This window comes from Lissotriton vulgaris, chromosome 8 (assembly GCF_964263255.1).
Source record: "Lissotriton vulgaris chromosome 8, aLisVul1.2, whole genome shotgun sequence".
NCBI classification, from domain to species: Eukaryota; Metazoa; Chordata; class Amphibia; order Caudata; family Salamandridae; genus Lissotriton; species Lissotriton vulgaris.
The window spans coordinates 294295456-294316488 of record NC_141696.1 but is presented as its reverse complement, the minus strand read 5'-3'; positions in this window follow the sequence as shown (position 1 = coordinate 294316488).

Genomic DNA, 21033 nt, shown 5'->3' with positions numbered 1-21033 from the left:
ATGGTGAGAAGTTTAGTTCATAGGAACAGCAATATCTCAAATTTGTCAAAGCTGTTCTTGAGTCCATCGGCATAGATATTCTCCGAAATTTAGTTTCAAAAGGTTCCTTCAGAAAACAACCAACACATGTTTTGCGGCCTACTAGCCAGTTCTTCAGTGCTAACGAATACTGTTAATGTGGCAATAGTAAAACGTTAGGCCATAGATAACAATTACCATACTGACAAATGAATATTGTATACTAAAGTCTCATACTTGAGGTTTCCACCTAACTTATATTAGTGATGACATACAGCTCTGTACGAAAACACTCCTACTCATCCATCTGGCAAACACTGATTACCTTCTTTGGCTGCTTCTACAAAGACAGCTCAGTCAAGGGAACAACAATGGTGCTGTACCCCTTAACAAACCTAATGTAATATCCAGTAAGGAGTCCAAAATGCACCATAGACCACTGCCCTATCTGGCAATTAATGGCCTTGATAGTCAGACCTGCCAGTTGCAGGACCTAAAACACTTCTTATAGTTGGAATAGGTCATCCTTGTAGCTTCTACTGAAGACAGCTATGTCATCCAGGTAAGGAGCACTGAAGGCCTTTATTCCAGCCAGGACCTGATTCATCAACCACTGGAAGGTGGAAGGGGAATTCATGAGTCCAAAGGGCATTACCATAAGCTGGAAGTTACCCTCTCGAGTAAAAAAGGCAGTCCTCTCTTTCACCTTCTCAGTTAAGGTAATCCGCCAGTACCCAGATGTTAGGTAAAACTGTTGTAGGGCGTAACAGGCCTCGCTCGAAGTCTCAATTTTAGTTTAACATTTTAGCTTGACATCATTTTCTAAAGGTGATTTTTTTATATACTTTGTGCTTGTACTTAGAAATGATTATACATGCAGTTAATTTATTAGCAAGCATTATTAGCATGTTATCCATGCACTCAGTTCAAGGTTAGCTTGTATTTGGTTAACCAGTTGGAAATAGCTTTATGGCTCCGGACTAACCATCACATTAGCTCTGCACCTCTGACACTGTGTGATTGGAACAGTGCATTCATCAAATGAACAGCCTTACATTTGGCAGAGGAGCACTTCTGCCGGGATTGTCCTGGAATGCAAAACACTGTGACTGAGATGCAGTCCTGCTGATTGTAACCTTTATCCTGCAAAGGACTATAGCCCATTCTGCACAGGCCAGCTTTCTGACATATCATACTCAGATATGGGGGCTTAGGATATCCCAATATGCTCTTGATAGCATAGGTAATGTTAGGTAGGAGTATAATCATATAATCACATACTAATGTTATAATGGTTGAACTGTCTACTCTTGCAATGCTGGTTACAATGCTTTGTTTCATCTGCCTAATATTTATAGCACACTCTTTCTATACATGAATGCAATTGTTTAAATAAATGTTTAAAAAGCCAATTCATTTTTTTCTTGTTTATACTTTGGGTATGCAAAAGCAAACTATGAAATTGCAAATCTGTTTCTACTTTTTCCTTGGAGAGTAAAATGAGTGGTCATGTTCGAGAATGCTGGTACTCTGGTACGTTTAGGGGATTAGCACCTGAAAGCAGGGACTTAACAGCATTTTCCGCCCCAGGAATCCAGAGAAAATTCTGCTGACTTCTGGAGGGGTATAAAAACAACCTGGGTTGTTTTCTTCATGAGTAACATCAATACTACATGACATTGACCTGGAAGCATTGTCCTATATTGACAACATATACCTCACAGACAATGACTTAAACATACACTTAGCTAGAGTAGATTGCATTGTTTTGGGACTTGTTGAGCATGGCTATAAATTCATCTTTCACAAAAACGAAGATTGCTTTTCTCAGTGGCCTATTCTTGGGATAGGAGTTGTCTAATGAAGGCAAACACCTTGACTCACATTTCTTAGAGAAATGTGCCCTCTTACAACCACCAAACACAATCAAAAAGCTACATTCAATTTTAGGTTTTCTCAGCTTTGGTAGAACATAAATACCAGACTATGCAAAATGGGTTAAATCATTGTACAACTTAATTCTGCCTGATTTTTCAAATAAGCATTGGACTTTAGTACACAAAGATATTCTCAGAACACTAAAAACTGACATCCTTGCATCTAGACACTTACACACTTGTGCCAACAAAACTAACTTAGGGATCTGCATAATTGCAGGATGCACTGGATATACACGTCACCTTAAACAAGGGTAACACTACCAATTGCATATAAATCACATTTGTACTGTAATGCTGGCATGCATTTTGCATCAACAGAACAAATACGGAGTGCAGTTTAGACAGCTGTTATAGGGGAAACATCAATGGCTCAGGGGAAAAGCATAATTGTTGTTACTCCTGTCACTAAGGCAAGTTTCTGTAATGCAAAAGCCTTAAAGCAAAGATGGATATAATGGGTCAACTACTCAACAGCTTCTAATGTTGATTATGTCTTCGACCTTACCTTGCAGATGCAAGAGTTCCTCCAGTATGAACAAGAATACGCTTTACCCAGTGATGTTTTGCCTCTTGATCAATATGATTGCTTAATATATACTGACGGTGCCCACAATTAGCACTAAGCAACAATATTCAGCTGCTTGCACAGCAGTGTGCGGTGCCATGAAAAATTGAGAATTCCATCAAAATAATTCTTTACAGAATCCTTACAGAACTGTACATCTTTGAAGGCTGAACTAAAAGCTTAAATACTGGCAGTAGAAATTACATATCCTGAATTCCCCACACTTATAATGTGTCACTCTTATTATTGTGCCCAGTCCTTAAATGAATAATTACAATATTGGCCCTTGAATGGATTCAGAGAATCTAAAGGAAATACCATCAAGCACAGATTGCTTCGAGGAAAGGTGAGTGACGCATCGTAAAATGTTTGTCACAGGCTCATGTAATACACACGCTTAGTCATCAGCATGTGGGTATATATGTTGTAGGGAATTCACTGGCTGATGAAGCCACCAAGTCATTGGTTCAGACTGCTGTTGTTGCCACAATTACTCATTCACACACAAGAGTGGGTGAATATATCATGGTTGCTGTCAATGCTTTATACACTGGCACTTCATTACCTAAAAAAAAAAATCCAGCAAAATACTCCTACATACTGATCTGATGTGGAAAGTGTACACTTGGACCCTGGATAATACCACTTTTGTCCACTTAAAGGAGTAAAGGTAAAACAAAGAAGTTTTATTATTACACTTCAGTGGTCACAAATCAACACAGGATTAGCATGTCTGTGAAGGGAATGAAAACTTGAAACAAATCTCCTTTCATATTTATGCTATATAAGAAACAAGTATGCGTGCAGACACCACTCCCCAAGAGAAGCAATGGGAGAGTAACTCACAGGGCTTGACTAACTACAAATTGTATTGAAACAGCCTGTGGTGTCCAATCTTACGTTAAGCACAAAGGAATAACAGGGTTTCATTATTTTAGCAACCATTCAGTACTTTCCAAGGGCATGGCGAACAAGTCAGCACGTCCATGGAAAAACTCCACAGGCAACGATGTACAAAAATGTCAGGTAGATACAAAAATGACTGAACTTTTGTTCATCTCATGCATCCTTTTCTTCACTGAGTGCCCAAAACATACCTTTTGCTCACATTCCCAGTGTGAGTGATCATAACCAGGATCGTATTCTAGAATTAATCATTGCTGCTCATCAAGGATTAGCATCTGCCCATGCAGGTATGGTGGCTACAGTTTCCTTACTACGGAAATGCTATTGGTTTTATGGTTTGTACAGGCAAACTAAACAATATGTCCTTAACTGTAACATTTGCCAGCAAGTTAAAATCTCCACTGCAGCTCGCCCACTAACAACATCCCTTCTCATTTCAAACAAACGTTTGACATGTGTCTATTTGGATCAATGCTGACCTCTGAATTCAGATGGTGCGTTTAAATGCATTCTTTTGGGCATAGATCAATTTTCTAGATTTCTATGGGTGTGGACATATGAAGTAGCAGCCTTTTACCCAGACAAGGGACCAGTGTGTGCCCCTAAGGCTTACCGGGATACTATGGGAACCCTGGGTGTTGCTGTGCATTATTCCTTCCCCTATCATCCTGAGGGAAATTCAATAGTGGATAGGAAAAACAGTGACTTAAAGCAGTCTTTAACTGCTGGGGTATTAGGTACCGGTTGGATCCAGCACTTGTATGCAGTCCAGAGAGCTTTAAATAATCTGCCTAGATGATCCTTGGGTGGCCGGACTCCCTGTGAAACCCTCTTTGGGATCCAGACGTACGTTCCAGCTCTCGTACGTTGCAGTTCATTCAGACATTCCTTTTAACATCAATGGACATTTCACTGTCTTACAGGGACTACAAGACTTCCAAGATGAGCACTCAAATGAAACTTCCAAACATTCTTCAACTGATGATGTAAAAGCACAACCAGCAACTTCTGGCTGGATTTCTATACTTGGGGATCTAGTTTGAGAGAAGATTATGGAAATAAAATAATTTGGCCCATCATAAAGAGCACCAATGCCAGTCCTTGGCATTCAAGGTACCAGAACTGTGATTTTTCCACCCCTTGCTGGTTGTAGAAACAAACAGTTTATTGCCATTGATCTGATTAACCCATTCCATGTGGGTAATCCTAAACAGTAGACCATGGGAGCTCCCTGGTAGTTTCTTGTTCCTCTCACTACCATACAGGAAATCCATCTACAAACACTAATTAATACAAATATTGCTTCTCCCTGGCAGGGAACGTCAGATGCTGAGGTTTTGCTGCTTCCTGTTACGACTGCTGATACAGGATGCACTTACAGTTTTCTACTGCTATTCCTAACAACAAAGTTGTTTATTACCAACCACCTTTTGAGGTATCCACTAGTTGTCCATTACCACATGAGGTTCCTGTTTTTGCACAGACTGCCGCAGGCTACTTTGCTGATACTGATGATTTTTCTTCTGTTTCCTCGCATACTACACTACATAGTGCAAGTGCATTTCTTTTCATTTCACTACTATTCCTCTTCACTTTTATTGGATTTGTTACAGTATTTATTTTGCTTTTAAATGGACATTACCTTCCAGAATACTCAGGTGTAGAACTAGTAGTTGAGGTATTGAAGCCTCATTTATCTTCACATAAAGTGAAGCTCTGATGGAAATTGTGTGGGATTAGGTCTCATTTGATATTATTGGTCCTATGGCAGATTTCTCATGTGTTTAAGGTGGCTATGGATGAAATTATTACTCCTGGATCCATCACAGATGAATGGGATGCTTTATAAACTACGATCTTATACAGCATTTAAAATGGAAGATTTGTATTTAAAGTCTTCTAACTATGTTGAAATATGTTTTTATCATCGCTAAGTACATTACTATTTACACAGAGCGTATACTCCATGTAAAGATTCCAATCACACACAATGAGAAACATTGCCCGACACCATTAGTGAGTAGTTCAAACACATATTTGAAAAAGTTTGCATATTTTTATGTTACGACCCTTTAGACCCAGACCTATGTTATTATAAGCTTACCCCTTTGCCAGCAAAGAAAAATATGCTGACCCAAACCAAATGAATCTACTCAAATCCATTTATTTCCCATTTGGCTATACAAGCCTATGAATATTGGAACAAATAACATATATTTAAAATCATTACACTGACAAATACAAAAATGATTTTTCTGAACAAAAAAGTGCAGCAAACTACCTGCCTAGGTTTGGCTAAAATTAAAGAAATTACTACGAATGGCTTTCCCTCTATTGCACGTTTTGACAATTGTCAATCCCTTGCAAATTTTATAGAACAGCTCAATTGTAATGGTGCAGAATAATACTTACAATTCTTCAATTTCAGGTTCAGATGGGTGGTTAGCATGGCCAGTTGAAACTAATGCTTTTAACCCACATTTTTTAAATTTCACAATGGGTTTTAAAACTGGCAGACCAGACCCCTGTTTTATGCAGTCACAACATTCATGAGTGTTTACCACCTACAGAGTAGGAAAGTTCTGCCAGAACTGGTTACAGTATTTCACCTTATCAGCACATTTTTCTCTCCTTTCTGATGACATGGATTCACAAGATTCTTGTCGGGTCCTAGGTCACCACATTTCAAACGGTTCATATATGCCACTTACAATTAACTATGGAACATTTCTCAGCAGGAAGCCGCTGAACACTAAAGACAAATTGACAGGATTAATTTGGAAAAAGCATTGGCTGTTGTAGATAATGGGAAGACCGCATTGTTGATTCATATTTATTCTTTGACTAATATAGTATCATCTACATTCAATATAATGCAGAATGACGAGTTTCTCCTACAGCATGGACAAAGTCAGCTGAAATCGATTATGCAACTGAGTTGAACACTGCAGGTTTAAAAATCAAACTGTGTGCCCTGGAAATATCTGAATGCAACAGAAATGTTTTTGCCTTACATTTTAGTACACATACATAGATTAATGGCAAAGAAAGACACCACATACAGAATCCTAAACATACAGCCTTTAGAGAAATTGCATTTTACAATATCTGAGACACCATTTGCTGTGTGGTAGATCCATAGTAGTATCATGTTACCAATATCAACATTTCAGTTAATATCTTGTATGAATCACTTTCAAGTAGGCAGATATGAGGCTTTAGAGGACAGTTTTATTCCCAAAATTTGAGTTTTAAACTTCAATCACAAATGTTTGAGTGGGGAAACCGAGTGTTCATTAGCTGAAACAAATGTGAAACTTTGTTCGGCCATTCATTAGTTTGTACAAAGGTGACACTTCATGGAAGGTGCGATGCATAAATGGTCAATTTGGTGTGTTATCTGAAGAGTGTCCTTGTCTTCTTAATTCAGCCAGTATTCAATGTACAAGTTATTTGATCCAGTACGACCAAAGTTGTTGTGGAATGGAACTGGGAGTGCCTTATGCGGTGACTGTTTCCAGAGACGTCACTTGATGTAATAACGTGTAATTTCCACCTACACACAAGATTAGGGAAGTTACAGTTAGGCTCTCAATTCAAATTTTTAATGTGAACTTTGATAAGTTAAGCCGACTGAATGCCTTATTATTTCAGAAGGACATTACCTGAACATCTGCTTGAGAAACGTTTAATCTTCAAGTTGCAAGGACTTCCTCTGAAGTACAATCGCTATTGCACACAGACCTGCCACAGCATTTTGGTGAAATTGTGCAATGCACATTCCATGCTTCAAATATCACAGGAGTGATACACTTTTTTAAAGCGATTGGGTCTGGCTTTGTTAGCACTTTTCAGACACTATTTGGATTTATTTCTGTCCATTTACACTCTTTGGGTTCCAGCGTATCCAGAGGCATACCACTAGTGTTATTCCTGCTTATTGCTATTTTGGTCTTATTTTTGTTGCTCCGCAGTTGATGTTCAACCTCGACGCCAAATGGGGATGGACGCATCACATGCCCTGCTGTGTTGTGAATGCATGATACAGTACTTTGGAGTGTCTCTACTCCAGGAATTGAATGACAACATGGTAGATGTTCTTTAGACATGTGTGGCTACACTGCGTGCAGCCTGTGTTCTGCTATCTGTGGTGCTCTGTAGAAAAGTGCCTCATTCTGCATGGTTAGCTTCAAACATTTGCCTGATGCCTAATAAGATTTCAAACTGTAAGTGCACTGGGTCCCTGGTAACCAGGTTCCCAGTGCCAGATCTCTTTCTCCAAACAATGTACCACGAGCTGCACAACTTCAGCTACCCTTTAAGTCTCCAGTAAATGGTACCTCTGGTACCTAGGGCATGGGTACTGAAGAGGGTCCTCTGCAGTTGCAGCACTGGTTGTGCCACCCCAGGGACCCATCACAAAGCTATGACTCTGCCATTGCAGGCTATGTGTCTTGGTGCAGGAAAATCCGAAGAGTCAACACGGGACACAGCCCTGTGTTCCAATTTTACCCGTACACTGCATAAGATATAGGTAAGTCACCACTACTGCAGGCCTTTAGTCCTAAGGCATAGTGCACTATATCCTATGTCTGGGCATATCAGCATGAGCAAATATGCCCCTACAATGTCCACTCCATTCTGTGATATTGTAGGTGAACAGGAAGAGTACATGGGCTAGATACTTGTCAACTTGTTTCCAAGGTCCTTGATGGCTTCAGTGATTTCTAAGATGTTTGGTATCAAACTTCATGTCTTAATAAATCCTCACTGATGCCAGTGTTGGATTTATTAATATATTTACACAGGAGGGCCATTTAGTGGGTCCCCTGAAACCTAACCAAACGCTAGTGTGGTCTCTGGCCGGTTTTCACTAGCCTGCCACCAAGAGACAGGTTTCAGACCTTATGGAGTGAGGGTCAGCACTCTCAGAAGGCAAAAAAATACTCCTCAGTGGCATAGCAAGGGGGTGGCATGAGTTTTGAGGCCAGCAGCCACCCTCTCTCTGCTCTGACTTGCGGCATCCCTCTCTCTTACCTGCGGCATCACCAGCATCCCCCACTCTTACACACGCCTGCAGGGTGGCCTCCACAGTTATCACCAGCGGAGACCCCCGCTCTTATTTGCCGCTGCAGGGTCCACCATGGGTGGCAGCTAGTGTAGCTTCGCCACTGCACCTCCTCCTGGACAGAATGACCTTCTAGTGCTAGAAGCTATAAAGGCAATACCGCCTTTAAAATCCAACCCAGAAAGCCCCAGATAGCCTTGTTTCCTGCTCCACTTTTGACAGGAGGGAAGGTGTTAGATAAGGAGAAGGGTCACCCCTCAGCCTGCACCACCCCTAGGTTGATGCAGGTGAAATGAACCCCTCTCCTGAAATCCCACCATCTTGAGATGGTTAAAAAAACACCAATCCAGACTGGGGTAGTGCCTCTTCCCACAGGAAATGGTCACTAGAGGGTGTAGACACCCAAAAGGTAAGTAGCCCATTGGCTACAACCTGACTTCCTTTGTAACGCCCCCAAATTCAATATTTAGGTGGCTCCCTGAGACTTGAACCTTAGATTCATTGGACCAAAGAAAAGCCGGACAAAGAAGACCCGCTGCATGAGAAATTAAGCCCTGCTGCAGAAGAAAAATGCCCCAAACCCTGGCAGCTGCTCCAAGGACTCAACAATTGTTTCCTTGCTGTGTCTTCCTAAACCTGCAAGGACTCCAAGAACCCTGAAGCACCGAAACCCTTTGAGAAATTGCTGAGAAGCTCCCTTTTTGAGTGAAAGTATTGATGTTGTCACTCTCCTGCACACCACAGACACCAACCCTGTGAAGTCCGGTTTGTTGACTTGCTGCCCCCCTATGACCTCAACATGGCACCGAAGTAAGAAGAGGTGCAACAGATCTGGAGAGTCAGATCTGCCTTTCCACCAAAGCTGGAGGCACCAGGACCTACCGGAGCCACAAGATACCAATACCCGGGGTACCGGTCCGCCAACGGTAAAAACCATGAAGAAGAGTCCACTCCGGAATCCCAAAGCACCAGAAGCAAGCATCCAACGAGTGGCATAGAAACACCTGGAACTCACTTCCTGAGTGTCCCAGCTGTCCTGAAATTACCTCTCTAATTTGACAGCTACTGACCGCGAGGAACCTAAAGACGCACAACACCCAGCTAACCTGTTCACTGTGCCCCCAACCCTACAGACCCCAGCACCTACTAACCAGGTCTGCTCCCATGGGGTCCAGGCCAGTGCAACCTCCTCCCTCCAAGGAGACCTGCCTGACTTACCTGTAAGTCCAACTGTGCAGGGCATTTTCAAGTGACTCCTTTGTCTTTGCGAAACAGTTTTCAAGACCCTCAGCACTCTGCTCCTGCTTGATATGGGATGCTTCCAAACTTCTCCTGTTGGAACGTTGTACCTGGTCCCAATATCTTTCGGGTTCACCCCGGTGTTGTATGCTGACGACACCCAACTCCTTTTCCCTTTCAAAACTCTCACATCTGCAATAAAAAGATCTTTTGCAGATGGCATGAGAGCCATTGCAGACTGGATGTCAACTAACTGTCTGCAGTGTAATGTGGGGAAAACGGAGGTCATGTGTTTTGGACAAGCGGCAACATATTGGTCATCTGACTGGTGGCCCGTGGAGCTAGGTCCTATCCCCACCCCTAAGAGCTCTGTTAGGAACCTGGGAGTGCTCTTCGATCAGCAACTTACCTTTAAGGGACATGTTAATCAGGTTGCTGGCACCTGCTTCCGGGCTATTGGGATGTTGAGACGAGTCTTCCCCTACATACCAGACCATCACAGAAAAACGCTGGTGCAGGCTTTGGTCATCAGCAGGGTGGATTACTGCAATGGGCTGCTCCTCGGAGCTAACGAGGAGCAGCTCAGTAAATTGCAAGTAATCCAAAATACAGCAGCAAGGATTGTCCTGAACGCTCCAGCAAGGACCCCTTCTAATCCCCTGCTGTTGAGACTCCACTGGCTCCCAGTGAGGAAGCGAGTCCAATTCAAAACTTTATGCACCATACACAAGAGCATGATCGGAGAGGGCCCTAAATACATGGCTAAGATCTTTCAGTCCTACATCCCTGGGCGACCTCTGCGCTCCAGTCATCAGCAGCTCTTGCAGACACCAAGAGTAAAAAAGGCCAGACAAGGTGGCCGTGCGTTAGCTTATGCCGGACCAGCACTCTGGAATTCTTTGCCTGCAGAACTCAGATCAATCACCAGTCATCTGAGTTTCCGAAAGACTTTAAAAACGTATTTGTATCCTGACAAATAACTGCCTTCCAGCTTCTGCACCCTATATTAGACACACTCTCGGATTTAGCACACTCTCGTGGTACAGCAATAGCGCGGAGATACCCCTTCCGGGGTCTAGTCTGCGCTTTATAAGAATATAAAATAAATAAATAAATAAATAAATAAATAAATATCGACCTAAAACGAGGAGATGAACTTCGTGAAAACACTGCCTGATTTGATTTTATGTGAATTTTTCCTCATTTTCCCCATTGATTCCTATATTGCGTATCTGTGCACAGAAGTGATATATTTTCCGAACTTTGAAAAATCATAGATCTGAAAGAACTGTCTTCTTGGTCTTAAAAAATACATAAAAATTTACTTTATTTTTACAAATTTGTCTCTTATTTTTAAGTGTGCCTTATTTATTGCCTATGTGAGTACAACAAATGCTTAGCACTACTCTCTGAAAAGCCTAACTGCTCGCCCACACTACCACAAAAGGAGCATTAGTATTATCTGCTTTTACCTCTATGTACCCTTTGAGGATTCTCTCGACTCTCTGCACAGTGTACTTCTTTTTAGTACACTATATGGGGAGCCAGCCTCCTACACACCCTTTCAAGTGTGCACTAAACCTAGTATGTCTTGAAATGCAACTGGTACAATCTATGGATATGGAGCTGCAAATACGTCAATTAAGGGCTCAACTTCAGTGGTGACCTATGAGACTGCCAATGCGGCAGGATGCTTAATATAAACTATTATCTCCAGCCAGCATGAATGGTTTGGTTCATGAGTTCCTGGGATCTGGCTCTCCTAGTTCAGGTATGCCATCAGCTGTCACACCATCAGCATTGACTGTTTGAGATGGATATGACGATGTTTGTCCTTTAGAATTTTCTCCTCCGGCTACTGTGGATATATCGTCTGCGTATAAAGGTTCTCTCCTAGATCTTTCTAAACATGGGAATCATTTTGGAAGACTCCTAGATATTTAACTCGGCCCCTTGTTTTTAATAGGATTTGCCTTTTACTCGTTTAGATTTTTTGCTCGCTTTAACATTGGCATTTAATTTTTAATGCATTTAATTTGCTTTGTTTATTAAAGTATATTTATAAAATTTTAGCCGACATTTTAGGCTAGTTTTCTACTTTTAGCTGAGTCTCACGCTGGCCAAGGAGAGAGGGGTTGCGGGCGTAACAGGGCTCGCTCTAAATCTTCATTTTAGCTTCATGTTTGAGCTTGAAATCATTTTCTAATGGTGACTTTTTACATGATTTGCACTTACACGATAATGTACTGAGAAAAAATTATACCTGCAGTTCATTTCTTAGCAGGCATTATTATCATGTTATTCATGCACTCTGTCCAAGGGTAGGCACATAATACGCAATGCCCTTGTATTTGTTTGTTCAGTTGGAGAAAGCTTTACGGCTGCAGACAAACTATCACATCCGCTCTGTACCTTTGACAAGGTGTGAATGGAATAGTGCTTTTATTATATAAACATCATTTGCATTGCTTTTGGCAGAGGAGCACTTCTGCTGGGATTTTCCTGGAACGTGACACACTCTGACTTAGATGAAATCCTGCAGACTCTGACCTCTATCCTGCAAAGGATGATAGCCTGTTCTGCACAGGCCGACTTCCTGATACATCATACTTGGGTATGGGGAGGTTAAGCTACCCCAAGGGATCTGGTAGAGGGTACTCTTAAAATGCTCTGTTATAGGCTGTGTTAGTTAAGAGTATAATCAAATATTCGTATAGTATTAATATAATGGTTGAACTATCTTTTTCGCCATTCTTGTTATGCTGGTTACAATGCTTTTTTTCTTCTACCTAATAATTGCAGTACATTCTTTCTCTACAAGAATACGATTGTTTCAATAATTCTTTCTAAAGCCAATTCATATCTTTCTTATGTTTACCTTAGGCAGGCAAAAGTAAACAACAAAAGGGTAGACATGTTTCCACATTTTCCTTTGGGAGTAAAAAGAGTGGTCATGTTCAAGGTTGTTGATACCATCTGGCACCCTGTTAAGGTTAGGCGTTCATTGGGGGCCCTGTGAGCTAGCTATGAACCAGGCCAACATTCTCTGATGGTATGTGAGAACTAAGGGGCAGATTTACAAGAAAGTGTCCTCTCTGTAGAGATGCATCACATTCCCTGCACCACCCTGAGAAACCCTTGCGCCACCATGGATGCGCCATATTTACTATACGGCGCACCATGGCGCAAGGATTGACAGCTGTATCAGAAATTCTGATGCATCTGTTGAGGCAAAAGTCATACATTGCTGGAGTCTTGTCGCAAGCACAACGCAACTCCAGCAATGCATTTTGAGGCCTATTCCCACTGCACTGCATCACTCCTTATGCCTGCTTCAAGCGAGCGTAAGGTTTTGATGCAGTGGCGTCCTAGAAGTGACACAGTGAAATCTTGTAGATTTCACTGCGTCACTTTTACAAGGCTTTCCTGTGTGGCAACTGAAGGAAGTGGCCTGATTAGGGTCACCCGGATTACTCACAACCACCTGTTAACCTTCATTACCAAATGAAGAGTTGGTCAGACAGTAGAGAATGCAAACCAATAATAGTTTATTCAAAGTACACTCCGAGCTGAGCCCTGTCTGCCCAGTCATTAGGAGTGCTGCAGAGGGACTGACATCAACAAGCATAACGGTACATTATGTACATTTCAAAACCAATGTAAGCACGCCCACCATGCAGCTGGACAATAAATTACAAAGGAGTACGTTTTGATTCTAGAGCCAGGCACACACTAACTACCAGTTAAGGTCATTCTGCCCGTGCCCGCCACTAAACAAGAGGGAGAAGGCTTCTATCCAGAGGGATAGATATGCGCTAATGAGAACAGTATAATCATTAGTGTAGCAAAACTCAGCTCTGAAGAAACATAACTTAGAGAAGACCGTTTTTCGGAATGGGCAAGTGATTGGTTTCGATCAGGATACAAAATGGCACCTGTACACAGAATGGTGCCGCAAATGCTAACTTACATAAAACAATGCGAAAGCATGATTTTTATTCTAACAGAATTCCCACCTTCAATACATTATACTTGATGCAGGGATAATGTGACCCAGTGCTTTACAACGTGACCCATCTCCCTAGATGCGTCACATTGTAAATTGGCTGCATTTTGTACGCTGCGGCTGTGCACCAAAAGTGATGCAACGGTGGCGCAAACGTGTCGCAAGGGGCTTGTAAATCTGCCCCTAAATTCCCATATTCTGGAACTTAAGTTGTCCAGATACACAGTTCTACTTAATTTGTAGGAACCATTTAACATAACGGACTGAGGATTGTGGCAGCTCCCATTCTTCAATGAGCTCATCAGCTCAAGAGTGGGGTGACCATCAGTGTTCGTGACTGAATTGAGCCCCCTGTTGTCCACACAGAACTGATATTCAAGTGTGGTGCCTGACGGGATGGCCTCAAGAGCCAGCATTACTGGGCTTAAACAGGAACTACTGGAGTGCTCAATCTCTCCCAAATCCAGCATCTTAGAGACCTCCTCCTTGATACTTGCCCTCACCTTGTCTGGTGTCTAACAGTACTCAGATCTTGTTTTTGCCAGGGGGACTGTCACCAGTTTCAATGTCATGGGTACACAAGTATATACGCCCAGGGATGAGGGAAAATAAAGAGATGAACTGGCCCAACAGCTGGCGGCAGTCCATCTGCTTGTCCAGGGTCACAGCAGGGGAAAGTTGACACCCTTCACTGACCCATCTTTCTCCTTAGATGATAGGAGCTCCGGGAGAGGTTCATTCTCCTCCTCTTCTCCATCATACATCACCAGTAGCATGGTGACCTCAGACCTCTCTTAGTGGAGCTTGAGGAGATTGAGGTGGAGAGCCCTTAAGCAGTTTCTGGGTGCTTGAGTTCCACCAGGTAGGTGGCCTCCCCCTTCATATCAGTCAACTCACAGAGTCTTGTCTAACGATTTTGGAGGGCCCTTGGCTCATCTGGCTTCATCACCCACCCCTTCTGGCCATGCTGAAACTGGACCATAGAGTCCTTTAGATCATATCACTATTTAATCACCTCTTGGCTAAAATTCTAAGTTCTTGGAAGCCTTCTTCGAGGACTTCTGTATTTGGCTGCAAAGGGCTATCATGTAGCTAACCACATCCTGAGGGGGCTTCTTGGGAGCTTGCCTACACCCTTCCTTCAATAAACTGAGAGATCCATTTACAGGGTGACTAAAGAGGAGTTCAAAAGTGCTAACTCCCTTCTGTGGTTCCTCCCGGTACACAAAGAGCAGGCAGGGCAAGCGGGTGTCTTGCTCCTGCCTCATGGCTTGAGTAGACCCATATTCATGTCCTTGACGGTCTTGTTGAACCACTCAACAAGCCCATTAGTCTAGGGATGGTAGGGTGCGGAGAGCTTGCAGTTTACCCCACATTCCTTCTACACAGACATGAAGTTGTTGCTCCTATCTGGCACCACTTCCTTGGGGAAACCCATTCGGGTAATGATACCCATTAGTACCCTAGCCACCATAGATGCAGTTATAGTCCTCAGAGGGATGGCCTCTGGGTACCTTGTGGCATGATCAACCAAAATCAGAATGAACCTGTTGCTCAGGGCAGTTTTGGAGTCGAGGGGCCAAACAATGTTGATGCCTACCCTCTCATAGGGGGTGCCAATGACAGTGGAGAAGTGTGGCTCACTGGTTAGAGGAGGCAGAGCTGGAAGCAGAGGTCAGCCCGGGACCAGGATTCAATTCCCGTCTCGGCGGGGTCTTGAGTCCTAAAAATGTCCATGGACTCGACAATTCTCGCTCCGGTGCCTACTCGATTCACGGGTTCACACTCTGCGACTCTGGGCAATAGCTTGCTTAATCTCCACAACGGCCCCTCGCGGCGGGATGCCTGGCTTTCACCTTGTGGATACCCTGCTGGGGTTATCTCACAGGGGAATACCAGGACGGGTTCCCTAAACAAGCGCTTAGAGACCGGTTGGTGATTTGCGCTATATAAATTCCTGTACATTTACATTTACAATGACAGGCATGGGAGTCAGGGGAACCTTAATCTTCTTCAATCTCTTCCCACTGGGGTGGCAGGTGAGATAAGTCCTACAGAAAGCATATGAGGGTGTCTTCATCCAGGTACAATAGAAGTGGGTGACAAGCCTATCAAAGATCTTGTCCTGCCCTAGATGCCCTGCCAGAGGCATCTCATAAGCCAAACCCAATAGGAAGGCCCTGCAACATTGAGGGATCACCAGCAACAATGGTGCTCCATGCACCGGCACTGTAAACTCACTGTAAAGGAGGTTGTTCTCCCTCTCCCAGTAATAAATAAGGTGCTATCCAGAGGTGTCACCAACTGCCTGGGCTTTGGCCTGCTGCCTCAGCCCTTCTAGAGTTGAGCACTCTCTTTACACCTTGCAGAATTTGTACTTGGAGGGCCCACACTCAACTTGCCACCCAACAAGCTCAGCACGGTCTCCTAGAAAGACAATGCATTCCCGGTCGACTCCGGGCCTCCTCTTCCGGCACCCCATCCACCGGTATCGCTGTAGCTTTAGGGGATGGTTTACCATGCCTCCTCCCATCCCCTTCAAATCAGGCAGAAGCAGGAATTATCTTGAAGTATTTATTTCTTGTAATGCAGCACAGCAACTCAGCATCTGGCTGGCAGGCAGGAACAGTGGCAACTGACCTGGTGCCTAGCAGCAGTAAAGGTTCTAAGAATAGTGGTAAGAACACTGAAAAATGCAATGCATTTAAAGGGACATAACATATAATGACAATATATATATACAGAATGTAACACATCTCCCTTCCATAAGAAGAAGATACAATAAGATAAAAGCCTAAGTAACATAATCAGCAAATCTAGAAGGAGGACATCTAGAGCGAGACGAAATCTTAACTCTTGAAGAGATGTCATCATTGGGATGCAATTGTACGGAAGGCTCAGAATTATTTAGGCATGGAGGACATTTGGCAACACGTTTTATGTTCCATAACTTGCCATCCTGAGTGATAACACTGTTGGTAAAGACTTTAACAATCTTCATAGGCTTACCAAACTTGTTTGAACACTTCGTGATAAAACCAGGTTTTTTAATCCTGACCCAATCCCCAATGGCAAAATTTGGTTCTTTGGTCTTCCATCTGTTGTCATACCATTCTTTAACCTTACGCTGTTTACATTCAACTTTTTGTGCAACATCTTTTAACAAATTATCGGAAAAAGAAACATTTAAACATTTGTCTTTTAACCACCATGGACAAATTGAGGAAGCTGGATCTTGCCCTTTTAACAAACGGAAAGGACTGACTTCAGTTGTAGAATGGGGAGTTATTCTATATAACCATAATTTTTCTCTTAGCGAATTCTTCCAACTGGACCCAACTTTAATGACATCAGATACAAAACCTTTCAAAACTCTGTTAAAACGTTCGACCAAACCATTTTCATGTGGTTCATAAACAGAAACTAAAGAATGTTTAATGTTGAGTTGTTTAAGAACATTTTCCATCTCTACAGAAGTAAGTTGCACACCGTTATCAGTAACCAGCACTGACGGAGTTCCCTCCCTGGAAAATACCTCCTTGAAGAAATCTATCACAACATTGGTGGAGACTGAAGATACAAACCTGACCTCAGGCCATTTAGAGTGGTAGTCCACCAGAACCAAAGCATAGCGGGAATCAACTGGAAGACACATAAATGGACCAGAGATATCGAAAGAAATTTTCTTCCAAGGTTCACTTGGCCAAGTGGAACACTTCAAGGGAGGAACATTAACTTTTAACATTTTTTCACTTCCCATGCAAACCTCACATTCTCTTACCCTGCGATCTGCCATTCTATCGATGCCAGGCCACCAAAAGTAATTTCTTATGAGACGCTTCATAGCCGACATTCCTGGATGCATATTATGTGCCAAATCCAAAATTACCTTCTGTATACCCACAGGAGGAACACATTTGCCAGACTTGAAAATCAAATCATTTTCCAATTCTAACTCATCCATGACAGAAAACATAGGTAAAACACTATCTGACAAATTCCTTTTGTCAGGCCAACCTTCCAAAATAAACTTCTTAATACTCTGTAAGGTAGCATCCTGTTCATAAGCAAGTTTCCAAGACTGTTCAGAAATGTCATTGAAAGAACCTGACAAGACATCTTGTAAAGCCATAACAATGTCAGCATCCTCAGCTTTCCCTACACAACTACTCTTGCAAGGCATGCGAGACATAAAGTCCGCAATAACATTCTTCTTACCAGGAACAAACTCTGGAGTAAAACAGTATTCCTGCAATCTTGAAGTCAGTCTGGCTATGCGAGCAGTAGAACTCCATCCACCCCCGGTAGACAGAATATTAACGAGCGGTTTATGATCAGTCCTCAACAGGAACTTACTGCCCCAAATATAGTTGCGAAAATGTTCTATGGCCCAAACACAGGCCAACAATTCTTTTTCAATTACAGCATATCGCCGTTCCGTTTCATTGAGTGTACGTGAAGCAAAGCAAACATTCCACTCCTCCTTCCCAGAAATTTGAGATAAAACAGCTCCTAACCCATACATACTGGCATCCACAGTGATTATGCACATTTTGTTTATACAAAACGGTCTAAGGGTAGGGGCTTGTAAGATGTCAGACTTGATAAGCTCAAAAGCTGTTTGTTGTTCTTGTCCCCAAGCAAAAACAGCATTATTTCTGAGAAGTCGTCTTAGAGGTTCCATCTTAGATGCAAAGTTATATACAAATTTACTGTAATACTCGCACATTCCTGCAAACGAAAGTAATTGTTCCTTATTCTCAGGAGGAGGTGCATTAGTAATACCATCAACATTCGATTTTTTTGGAACTACCCCATCCCCGGATAATGTATGTCCCAGATATTCCACAGAATGTTGGAACATTTTACACTTGCTAGCCTTTAATGTAAGACCATTCTCCTCCAACTTCCGACACACACTACGTAGATGTTGTAAATGCTCATCATGTGTAGTTGAAAAAATTAAAATGTCGTCCTGGAAACACTTTACAAAGTTATCAAAATCTCTAAACAAATTAAACATCACCCTCTGAAACACTGAAGCCGCCGAAGCTAAGCCGAACGGCATTCTGGTATACTGGTATAAACCTTGAGGAGTAATAAATGCTGTTAAACATTTTGAGTCATCAGTCAATGGAACCTGGTGATAGGCTGATCTTAAGTCCAAAGTGGAGAAAACTTTGGCCCCTTCTAGCATTGATACCACTTCATTTATATTGGGCAATGGATGACAGTCTACTATAATATTAGCATTCAGGGCTCGAAGGTCCACACACATTCTCAGACTTTTATCCGGTTTCCTAACTAAAACAATGGGCGAAACCCATTCTGCAGACTCTATAGGTTCAATAATTTTCTCTGAAACTAAATCATTAAGCATTTTCTTCAGCTCCTCTCTAACATTAATGGGAACGCCTCTCAATTTTTGTTTGAGAGGAATCACATCCTGTTTAAGTTTGATTCTGTGGGAGTAATCTTTAACCATGCCCAATTTGTCTGAAAACACATCTTTAAACTCTGTTTTAATTAAAGTAGTTAAATTGGTTAATTTATCCTTTTCAACCAAAGCAATGTTACATACTTCTGCATTCACATCCAACATCACTGGATCCACTGCACGAGGATTGAGAGTAATCCCAAACTTCAATTGGTCTCTCCAACCCAGTACATTAATACCTTTGAGGGCTATATACAACTTGACACTTACACATCTTCCTTTGAACGTGAGATCTACAACAAAAAAACCTAACATATCAATTTTGCTTTCATTGAAACTTAAAGCACAAATATCAGGTGGTAAGATGTTTTCAAGACAGAGAACCGGACTTAATTTGATATTAAAATATTCCTTGGTAATAATTGTCCATGGAGAACCTGAATCAGCCATAAGGTCCAGTTTGATATTTAACACTTCAACTTCACATAGAGGTTTTTTAATACCAAAAGAGTCAGTAGGATCATTAACATTCGACATAGCCTCTTTCAAAAACACCACAAAACCCTTATTGTCATCACAATGGTTACCCGCACATTCATACTTACATGCTTTGGAAGTTTCTTCCAGCACAGATGCCATCTTTACCTGTGCATTCGGAACTGATCTTTTTATGTCCTTACACATGTTGGAAAAATGTCCCATCCTACCACATTTCCTACATTCTCTGTTAATAGCAGGGCAACCACCATATGAGGCTAGATGAGTTTTACTACCACATCTAAAGCATATATATGTTTTGTCAAATTTTCTTACAGTACCATGAAAATTTGTCCTGCTGGAATTAAAATTGGAACTGGGATGAGACCCTACACTTGAATGAGGCTCTGTGCGTTTGAGTGCACAGACTTCATCCACACACTCAGTTTTATGTTCAGTATGTTTTTTAACTGTACTCATCCACTTCTCGGACTGTTCTAACGATTTAGCAATGGCAATGGCTTCAGACAATTTAGGATCTCCTAACTCCCAAAGTCTTTCTTGTGTTTTCTTGTTTTTGACGTGAACAATAATTTGATCACGTAGCATCTCATCACACATAATGCCAAAATTGCAATGAATGGATAAAGACCTGAGAGCAGTAATAAAATCATCAAACGATTCAGAATCATGTTGTGCTCTAGTATAGAACTTATATCTATTTAACGCAATATTTGTAACTGGTTTAAACCTTTTCTCTAGTCTCAATAAAGCTTCCTTGTACACATTAGTACCTTCACCCTCACCTTCAGCAGGTGGAATTTGTGGGAGAGCCCTAAAAACCATTTGTCCCTCTGATCCCAAACAGTGTAAAAGAATGCTCTTCTTCCTTTCAGCTCCCATGCGCTCCCCGTCGATTGCCTTCATATAATTAATGAACTCCTCCTTCCAACGTGTCCAAGGCAAAGGAGGGTCCCCTTTATTTTGCAAAAATTTGTCCGGTGGATCGAATTGCATGGCCATGACTTACAGTATGTGTGCCTTTATATATACCATGTGAAACAATATCCACTAATATGAATGAGGTTCACCGTTGAATAAATGAATGACAAAAAAAATCAAAACACTAAAAAAAATATAGTAAATGCACACTCATAGGAAATCAGTATTGTAGTCAAATGTAAGCTGAAAAGCAAATAAATCGTAAGCGCCACCACTTACTTTGAGTCCATCCAAAAAGTAAAATTCACGAAGCAAATCCTAAAAATAGCGTAAGCACCACCACTTACTTGAAGTCCATCCAAAAAAAATGAAACCGTGAAGCAAAAGGCTCGAAAAAGCGGAGATCGAGTCAAAAACACAACAAAAGTTAGCACT